The sequence below is a fragment of the Nicotiana sylvestris genome, chromosome 6 (genome assembly GCF_000393655.2).
Source record: "Nicotiana sylvestris chromosome 6, ASM39365v2, whole genome shotgun sequence".
NCBI lineage: Eukaryota > Viridiplantae > Streptophyta > Magnoliopsida > Solanales > Solanaceae > Nicotiana > Nicotiana sylvestris.
This window is the reverse complement of record NC_091062.1, coordinates 106,431,303-106,442,744: the sequence shown is the minus strand read 5'-3', so window position 1 is coordinate 106,442,744 and position 11,442 is coordinate 106,431,303. Positions and strand designations below refer to the sequence as shown.

The following is an 11,442-nucleotide window of genomic DNA, read 5'->3' as shown; positions in this document are numbered from 1 at the left end:
TCTGGTCACCCACAGATAGATAAATAATCCTCCGAAAGTCCACAATGACTAAATCATAACACATACTATCACCTAGCTAGCTTCGACCACATTTCACAGTCCACAACCATGCAACAATCTGCTCCTGAGAGCTCCCAGTTTCCAAATCCATAAAACATATGAATCGCCATATCTGATCCCAACTCCACCGCCTGAATGTCTAACACATCTCTCATACACGATCATCCCGCGAGGAATACTTTTATAATTCTTCTATGCCACAAAGCAAAATTTGAACATCAACAGTAGATCAACTAGGAGAGTGCCACAATACCAATGAAGTATCCATAAATCAAAACACATCCCCCTTCTGAAATATATACTATCATCAAGCCATACCAAATAGTAATATTATTTACCTAGTCATTTGAAACTGTCCATGTTGCATAAGGACTCATGACTTCCCCTTCAAAACTGAACCGTGATCTTACACATGCAAATCTCTATCCTACATAACACGCCGCATATACTATGCCATCATATGAAAAATATGAGAACTTCGTAATCCATTCCGAGTCACAAGCAACTATTCACTCAATTTGCCAAGAACTTTCTATTTGATTTCATTCGGAGAAAATCATTATACATCACATGCTCCTCACGCCAGTAGAAAATATACATCTCAAACCGTGGTAGAAACCATCGAAAACTCTTCGAAACCCATTTGCACATAACCAAACCATCAGACCTGAATCTCTATAACTCAACAAAGCAACGCAGGCCACCAAAACCCAAGAGTACCACCACAAAACACCTGTAGAAACTCACTACCTCATAAGGACCAAAAGAGATAATTGCATCCATTACCGTGCCGATCCAACCTACTACCAAGCTGTCTTATTTATCCTAGTTCCTTCTGAATTACCTTCAAATTGATACTTCTCCTCGCCATAATACCACAATCCTCAACCAAGACTCACCACACGAGACCCTAGCATAAACCACACCGCCCTAAGGCTCATAAGCCACTGAATGCTCTCTTAATCACCCCAAAAGTACCACAACCGAGATACCCACTATGAAGAGACCTTCTACGAATCTAAAGTTATTACATTCGCCTTTCTGATATTGATATGTAGAATCCATAATGATATAGAAATGCCACAAGTCCTGTCATCCTCCAATATAAATCCCAGTTTCTAGCCAAACACACATCCCGAAGATTTCCAATTGCTACGCACAAATCTTGAATTCATTTGAACCATTCTCAAGAGTCTTCCACTCTGCTCAAATCTCAATTAAATTAACCAAATAGACCGAACAACCGGTGCCCTATTAGTACTCCAGCACCCAAGGAAGTAACTCCACCTTAATGCAACCAAATAAATTCCTGCTCCATACACATTACATCCTTTACCAATAATAACTCAAATCATTTCGTGATTCTCATATACTCATAAATTTTACCTAGAATTTCCTTTACTTAAGTCATCCTCGATCTCACCCTCTCCAAAACATAACTCATTCACAAGTATACCTCAAACCAAAATCAATCCAACACATAACCGTGAAATCAACTTATCAATAGCGGACTCCCCCACTTGGCTCAAAGCCATAGATCAAAGCACACAAAAACTCACAATGCCCATACTCTATTACTGCCATAATACCATAGTGAGATTCAACTAAAGCCTTCATAAGCTCATGCAACACAAACCATCTAGTATTTCAAATCATATGCAAATCTCACATTCACCCTTGTATCAGTCAAGCCCACTCTCATAGGCGATCCAAACTCAAATTGCAACACATATATTTCTCTGGTAAAATAGGACTCCCAACAAACAACATAGGGATCACATAAACCTCAGGACACCCCGCAAGAGATAATCCACCGGCTTCGCCTCAAACTAATATCTCTTTATACCCTTCCACCATCATAAACATCACGTAATCACTTAGTCTTCCTAGGTCTGAACTCATATTACGACATGAGATCTACTTTACTCCTCAACTAAACAACATGAAAAGACCCTTCAACACACCTGTAACTCGGGACTATACATTAAATCAAGATGGAAATCAAGCACCAAATAGTTTTTTCTACACTCCAAGCAGACCCTTCTTGTCACATTCAACCATATGAACACATCTCGCAGTCACATCATACTCATCATGTAGCCATCTAGCAATAAATTCTACGAATAGGGACAATGCCAGACATATAAATCCAAAAGCATGTGCTCATACAATCAACACCTCTATGCTCAAACCACAGTCAAAACACGGCCTCAAATCCTCCAAACTAGCCCATCATCAGCATACCGAAATTACATCTCGCACCTCTTTCATAGAATCACAAGCCGTTGATGTACAGCTGATACCGAGTGCTCACATGTGCATACGAATGCGTGGAAGGAATTGAAAGAGTCATGCTTCAAGCTGAATTAATGTCGCACGATAAGGAAATAAAGATGGGAATATATTCTAAATGTCCTGTAGCCTCTCAAAGATAGATATGGACGTCATCATACCGCCCGCAAGACTCTACTAGACACTTGCTCATGACTTGTAGAACCTATGAACCTAGAGCTCTGATACCAACTTGTCATGATCCAAAATCCACCAGTCGTGATGGAACCTAACCCAACTCGCTAGGTAAGCCAAATAATAATTATCCAGTTTCATTTAACTTAATAAAACAATCAAAGAAGAGAATTATCCAAATATTATGCATTTCCTAAAGACTGGTAGTACAAATCATGAGCTTCTACGAATGGAGTTTACAAAGAAAACAATGGAACAATTACACAGTTTGTTTGAAAAGTACATAAATAAAATTTTATAGTCTAAGGCTGCCGTGAACAAGAGGCAGCTATAGCAGGAACGAGGGTACACCTTCAAATCCAGCAACCATCGAACATAGCAGCATCAGTATGCGGGATCTACAAACGCACTGTGTAGGAAGTACAATATGAGTACAACCGACCCCATTTACTCAAAAAGCAACAAACCTAACCTCAGGTTGAAAGCAGTGACGAGCTAACACGGGATCGAGTCCAAAACCAATATTTCCACAGCAGGTCATAACAACATAAATGCAAGTATAAAAGAGATATCTCAAAAGTAAACTACTCAGCTCATTCACAGTTCTAGAAAATGGTCATGCTTTTCAAATATCTCAGTGAAAGAAAATCCTGGATCTCTTACCAAAAATGCCAAAAGTACGAGTAAGTTTGAAAACTATAATTTTCCAAATATCCTTTCCATAATAAATAAAATATTTCATTTTCTTTCCAAATAACAAGTATAAAGTGCCTCTCCATACCCACATATCAATGTATAGAACAAGTCATGAATGACGTGATACTATATAGCATGAGGAAGAATGTATCTCTATGCATGTATGTCATGTATGCATGTGAATGCCATGTATCTCAGAGATGAAACATGTACTCACACTCTCAGAGTACTCAATCTCATTACCTTGCATCCTCTCTTAGTAAGCTCAATACACAGCACACTAAATCAATCAACACTGTATATTAACTGCTACAACGTGCAGCCCGATCCATATATATAGTCGATTGCGCTCACTAGGGGTGTACAGACTCCGGAGGGGCTCCTACAGCCCAAGCTCTATATCGATGCGGTGTGCAGCCCGACCCAATATCGCTACGGCGTGCATCCCGATCTATATATCACTGCAGTGTGCAGCCCGATCCATATATCATTGCGGCGTGCAGCCCGATCCATATATCGTTGCGGCGTGCAGCCTGATCCATATATATATTTATATTCTCACAATCAGGCCCTCGACCTCACTCAGTCATCACTCTCGCATGTCTCGCTCACGGGCTTAAAATGTCATGAAACTAGCCCGACAACAATGATATGATACATCAACAACAACAGCTGAGACTGAGATACGATATGAATATGACTGAGTACAAAATATCAATGGAAATCAGTGAGATGACAACAAGAAATAACCACTATGGGTATAAACACTATCAGCATAAAGCATAAATATGATATTTAGCATGATTGACAGCTCAATTACTTTATCACATGATGATACACAAATATCAACAAAATAGGGCCACTATATAGGGCCATGGGAACAACGGAGTCCCATTTCACAAGGTGCACGCCCACACGCCCGTCACCTAGCGTGTGCGTCACCTCAATACCAATCACATAATATGTAGTTCGGGGTTTCATACCCTCAGTACTAAGCTTAGAAGAATTACTTATCTTAAACAAGCCAATTCCGACACCGAGCAAGCCAAGCGATGCTCCAAGAATCCCATCACGAGCGTTCCAACATTCGAATAACTCGAAACTAATCAAAAAATAACTCAAATACATCAAACAATGCTAAAGGAACCAATCCCAATCGTAAGAGGTCGAATCTTTAATCAAAATCCCCCAAAAATCTCAACTCGGGCCTGTACCTCGGAACCCGATAAAACTCATAAAATCTATCAACCCATTTAATTACGAGTTCAACCATACTAGTTTCACTCAAATCCGACTTCGAATCGGTGTTCAAAACTCACAAATTCATATTATGAAACTTTATGCGAAAACCCCCAATTTCTTCTTTAAAATTCATCAACCAAAAGATAGAATCAAAGATAGATTCATGAAATATAACTAAAACTGAGTAGAGAGCACTTACCCCAATTCATATGCTGAAAAGCGCCTCAAAAAATTGCCAAATTCCGAGCTCCCCAACTCAAAATATGTTAAATGCATAAAATCCTCGTTTTAATATTGTTCTACCTCGTTTCTTGTGCCAAAAGATCTCGAAACTCACTTTTGATACCTCCAATGGATTCCTTATGAGTGGCTCTTGAATCACTCCATTTGAACTTATATTGAAGGAGATATAATGGTTTCAATATTTAGAAATAGTGCAGATTTTTAAATATGCAACAGTGGCAATTTCGTAATTAATTTGAAAAATCTAGCAACCCAATTCTTAGTAAAATGACCATAAAATTATCATACGATGTCCATATTTGACAATTCTTTTTGTTATGGCTCCGTAATTACGATACGGATCTAATGCTTCAATAAAAATAGAAATTGGAGCTCATTTGTTCCATGTGGTACCATTTATACTTGAAGAAACGACGTCTAAACATAAGAAAAACGAGCGCAATACAACTCAAACCTATCTGAAATTCACCTGAGCCCCTCAGGACCCGTTTAAATATACCAAAAGGTTTCATATCATAATACGGGCTTACTCGAGGCCTCAAAATACACATAACAATATCGAAACGACGAAATGCACCTCAAATCAAACTTAATGAACTTTCGAACTTTCGACTTTCAAAAACTCACGCTGAAACATATCAAATCAACTCGTAATGAATCCAAATTTTGTATACAAGTTCTAATACATCATACGGAGCTACTCCTGCCCCCAAAATATCGAGCGAAGTGCAAAGACTCAAAATGACCGATCGGGTCATTACACAGCCTAGGTCCCGATATGTGTGCTAACAGAAAGCACCAACAGTAATTGTTAAAATATGATTATGAGAATAATATGGCAATAAATTACTTATACTACTAGGCATTACTTGTGTTGCAAGATATATGAAGTTGAATAGAATGACTTCAAATTCGATGAGTTGCTCAAGTTAATTTTGTGAGGTTGGACATGTCTTTTGAAAAGCATAAGAAATGCATATTACGTACAAATGTATTATATGATTATGAATATTTTGTGCTAGATATTATACATTAAAATCTAAAACCCGAGATTTAAATATTTGAGAAGGAACAATCAACTTTGAGAAATTATTTATATTAAAGCTTATCGGAAAATATACAAACAATAAAGTTAGGCAAAGAATGCCACCTCGGCATCACCAATTGGAAGTCTTAGAGATGTGCGACCATATAAAATTTTGTATATTTAACTTTTTATAAACTTATATATATATATATATATATATCATTCTTGCATTGGGATTTAATATCTTTTAAAAATTTAGGTGATATGAAATACACATATAATTAAAATATGACTTAATAATATTTTTTATCACAGTGCGAAAAAATTCATTAATTATGTTATATTCTTAGATTATTGTAGCATAACCTTATAATTATGATACTTGACTATCATCCAAAAGTTATTCGATATTATATGATCGTCCAATTCAATTACATAAATTTTATTATTAAGTAAATAAGAGGGCAACAATAATTTTGTTAAAACCGTACGATCTAATATGCTTAAATAAATTAAACTATAATTTGACAATTACTATTCTTTAATATTATTTTCACATCTCGCAAATACCAATACTAATTAATAGGTAATAAAAAACCCAAATAATATTTTTCGTTTTCCAACTAGGGGAGTTGTTGTGCATTGAAACCAAAGGCAAAGGTTGCCAATAAAGGGGAGTTGTATTTTTTGGGCCTCTTCCACCTAATAGCGAGGGGAGAAATTTAAAAATAGCCAGATTTACAAGTGGTCATTCAAAAATAGCCATATTTTTAAAAGTAATCGAAATTTAGCCAATTTTCATGTAAGATAAATTCGAACAAAATACTGTTCAAAATCCGAAAAAATACTCCAGTATAATATACTAGAATTCCAGTATAATATACTGGAGTTCCGGTAGAATATACCAGTCCAGCTTAAAATACTGGCGCTTGGAGCACCGGTGCTCCAATCTCCAGTATATTATACTGGAACTTTTCACGTGTTGGAGTTCTAGCATAATATGCTAGAAGTTCATACACAGGTGCACCGATCTCCGGTATATTATGCTGGAACTTTCCGTGTTACAGCAAAATAATGGCTATTTTTCATTGACTTTACAAACGATGGCTATTTTTGAATGACCAGTCCGAAAACTGGATAGCCTGTGCTATTTTTACAATAGCCAAAGATGGACTTTGGCATCTATCGAAGTATGGGCTTATAATTAGGCAAATATATATACTTGCCTATATTTTAGAATGTTTGGAAATTTTACCTCCTATAGTAAACTATTGCACTCTATTTATTATAAATTAAAATAATTTTAAAATATTATTAATTATAGCTACCTTTTTTATTTATAGCAAAATAGGTATTTAATTATACCTACCATTGAGGCATGAAATACGCCAATTATGTCCTTTCTCTCTCTCTCTCTCTCTCTCTCTCTCTCTCTCTCTCTTTCTTCCTCTATCAGCAAGATTCTCATTCCTCTATCTTCTCCATCAAATCAGCAGAATCGTCGGCGTCATCATCGTGGTCGGTGTCATCATTATCGGCGTCATCATCCACTATTGGCTCATCCTCTTAGGCAAATAGATCTAGCCATGGCTACGCTCGGGTGTTTGTTCGTCTCAATTTTTAGTTTTAATACAATTTATACAATAATTTGCTTGGTCAAAAAATGTCATCTCCGGCGAACTTTCTTCTCTTCTTTGCTGTTTAGTCACATACAATGATATAAATACATTATATTTTATACAAATACACTCAAATATATTGTATTTTTGTATAAATACATTATTTTTTCGCTTGTATTTATGTATTCTGAAGGTCTGTATTTTTTTAATACAATTGAATATCACTGTATTTTGTGATTTTTTGTTGTTTGAATATAATGTATAATAGTGAATAATTAATATCTGTGAATTGAATATAATGTATACAGTCGAATTGAATAGAACGGTATACACCTTATTTCTTGATTACCTCATTGTATTTATAAATACAGTCGTAAAAATACATGGAATACAATACAGTAATAGCAAAATTTATGTAAAATTGATTTCGTTGAGTTAAATTAGGAGTGATACACGCTAATTGATCCTCATTCCGTTATTAAACAGCTGGATTCCCCTATTTTTTAAGCGAATTTCGCTATTGTATTCATGAATACAGTAGCGCGAATACAACGAATACAGTCGCGTAACAACTAACTAACAGCTATAAGAAGTAACTATGTATATGATAGCTATAGAACTTAATAGCCACTAAACAATAACGATTCCTGAAAAGTCCTTTTCAGGCTAGTTTGCATTCCAAGGTCATAAGCAAGACCATGTTTCTTTTTAAACGACCAACGCAAAAGGATGGAGATTGGAGATACTTCTCCTCAAAGATTACATGTAGATAAATATAAAATGCTCCAGTCCAGCTACGAGTTAGCTGTCCTTCTAGTCACAAGATTCTTTAAAGGAAAAAAAAAAAACAATCCTTTGTATTTGAAAGCTGATAAAGCATCTCCGACCTGCCGGATTCGAACCTGCGACCTAAGGATCAAATCAAACTGCCTGGTCATTCAACAACTACAGTCCTCCGCTCTACCAACTGAGTTAAGGTCGGGTATGACTTTGCATGGTCGAATATATTATTTGTCAACTCATTAATTTATCGAGATTTAACTATTACTATATTCTAGTATTCTACAAAGTTGAAGCACAATTAAGATAATTAGGAATAATTTCAGAGACCTCCATCCACTTTTGGCTTCATTGCACTGACCTCATTAGGATAATTTCAAAGAACTGCCTTCATATTTGGCTTTGTCGTACTAAACTCATTAGGAATAATATCAGACTTTTCTATATGTTTGGATTCGTCGCACTAATCTCACATGTGTTTTATGATTTTAAGTTTACCTTCCTGATTTTGATTTTCTTATAACTATTTTCAATTTATTTATCATTAATGTAAGAAACAGTAACGAAATAATTTGTCCTTTCTAAAAAGATAAAACATTTGGTTTTTGAGGAAAAAATAAAGGGTTAGTCATCCTTTTCAATAAACTAATGAACGACGGTTATATGAAGAAGAATTAACCTACATTGCCGTTCACTCAACAATCTAAACAAAAAATATTTGAAGGATGCATAATATATAAAATTCATGTATTATATATAATTATTTATAATTAATATATAATTTAAATAAACCAACTAAGAAAATTAAATAATGAATTCGGCCGGTATTTATGTAAAGATCCCTTAAAAGAAGGGTTCGCTTGGGTTGGTGAGAACACCAGCCGAATCCTTTGAGAGCCCATATGTTTTGCCACGCTATCACGGCCCATTACTCGTTAATCAATGATTCAATCGAAGTCCTATTATGTCAGGACGGCCTCTGGCAAACTCCACTCACCAAATACAATTTGTTCTGCACATAAAGATCTAACGTTTTTCTGGTAAGAATGTGCAAATATATGTGTGTATTATTTTACTGGCTACAAACTAAAGAGAATATCGATTCTTTTTCTAAACAAAAATATGCTCTTTTTGTGAGTACACGTTCGTAAGTCTAATATCCACAATTGTACAGTATCAAACCTTTGAGAACGCCAGGTGATACACAAATTAGGGACTTAGCTCGAAAGTAGCTTAAGTGAGTGGGAGCCATTCTGGCGGGAAAGTTTGTTAGATTTTAGTTTAATTTCTAATTCTCTTTTATTTCATTTTCAGCATACTTCACAGGAGATTAGTTAGGAGTATAAAGTGACTACTACTGTATTGTAATTTCATTGAGTAATGACAAATCAAATTTTTCCCTTGTATCTCCTCTCTTCTCTCTCAACCTCTCTTCTATGTCTCTATCCCCTGATCTTCTTTCCCTCTTCCTCTCTTCCCTGATTGTTCTCTACACCTCAATACCAATAATTTGGTATCAATTGGTATCAGAGCTCGGTGAATTATGGGCCCTCGAAAAGCCGTGGATATGGTAACTGGCAATCCAACTATGGATTTACAAAAACAGTACGAGAATGTGAGAGTTCGACAAAAGAGCTTCGAGTTGTGATGGAGCAAATGCAACAGGAATTGCGCAAGGATATGGATCGAAAGCAGGCAGAGCTTATCCAAATACTTAGTTCACTCAAACATTCAATTGATGAAATGCATTTACACCTATAGTCGAAGGATGTGGCTAAGAATCACAGGCATTTTCAGAAATTGGAAAACGAATTGAGCGAAAAATGGGTAAAATTTTAAGAGTCGTGTGAATACTACTGCAAGTCGTGCTCTGTTTTTTGTTTCAGTGGGAGGTACTATCGCCTAAAACATGAAGATCTCCGCTTGTGTTGGAAGTGCTTCAAAAATGGTAAGTTTAACCTTTAAACTTCTCCTTCAGATTCTGTCCTCATAGAGAGTGCTGAAGTTTTGGAGGATGATGTTTTAAGCGTCAATACCACATAAAGGGGGAGGTGATTTGTGTGGTACCGAATTTTCGCTTGACTTAATTATGGAAGGACCTGGTCCTTCTATGTGTTCCAACTACTACTATTTGCAGAATAATAAATACAAAAAATAAAGAACACAAAGATTTTTACGTGGAAAACACCTGGCTCAAAAGGTGAAAAAACCACGACCTACTACTCAGTAGGATTTTCCCAAACTTCCACTAAAATCTCTAAGCCAAAATAGCATTTACAAAAACTCTTTGTAAACCTAAGGATTAACTCTAATCTCGTTGTGGCACACAGTCTCAGCTGTTGCGATAACTTCAAGTTAACTCTAACTTGAACACTCTAGATACCTAACATAATTGCTTCTATTAAAGCTGAAAGGTACAATGTTAAATCACATACTACAATTGAATTAGAATAAAAGATAGACACAATGGAACTGGTTCTTCTATCTCGTTCAAGTAGCTTCAGGATTGCACACTCAAATCATACATAAATTGCTTGCAAAATCGCCTTGCTCTTTTGCTCTCAATTTCAATTTCACTTCTGCTTATGTGCATTACCTATAAAAGAGAACAACACTAACGTTTAATAGGTTAGTAATCAGAGTTTAAGTAGGATTCAATTGCTACTCTTCTATCGTAGAAGAGTTCATGATGATCTCAAACTCTAACACTATCTTCATCCTAAACTGTGTTCTCTTCATGTAAGGAGTCTTTCTCTCCTTATCTAATATGCAACCTTTTCGATCAGATCAGGAGATATTGCATCTTTATCCGTTAGACTTATCTCCTTCACGTGCATCTCACATGTACAGGTTGATCATGATTGTGCTTCACAAGATGGACCTGGTCCATGTCTGAGTTCTTTTGTCAATCTTCAAAACTTCACCTATTCTTGGGCCAACAAATTCCCCCTTTTTGATGATGACAAAAACTCTGTGCTTTGTACTTATATGGATCCTGTAAGAACTCAGCTTAACCATCAATACAAAGTTTAGTAAATTCACTTATCATCAAGGACCAGGTTAATTAGGTTATAAATATCACTTTTTCAGAATATGTAAAAAACAATATCTCTTCCCCCTTTTGGCATCATCGAAAAGTTGCATACAAAGTATGAGTTCCAGATTTTAATAAGTACTCATGGCCACTGGGGCAACTGCAAGTGCAATCATGGTTTAATCATCAGTAATCAAGCAAACATATTTAAACTATCATAGAAAAGATTAACATTTAACAAGAGCAAAACAGTAGTTATCATTGATAGAGATATG

General features: G+C 35.9%; 1 non-coding gene across 1 annotated transcript; it reads right to left on the bottom strand.

Annotated features, from left to right (window-relative positions):
* Positions 1 to 8,234: 8,234 nt before the first annotated feature.
* TRNAY-GUA (transfer RNA tyrosine (anticodon GUA)) lies at positions 8,235 to 8,335 on the bottom strand. Its single transcript has 2 exons — positions 8,299 to 8,335; positions 8,235 to 8,270 (listed from the first exon to the last, which is right to left on the bottom strand). It is a non-coding gene; the product is annotated as a tRNA-Tyr (tRNA).
* Between the last annotated feature and the right edge of the window lie 3,107 nt (positions 8,336 to 11,442).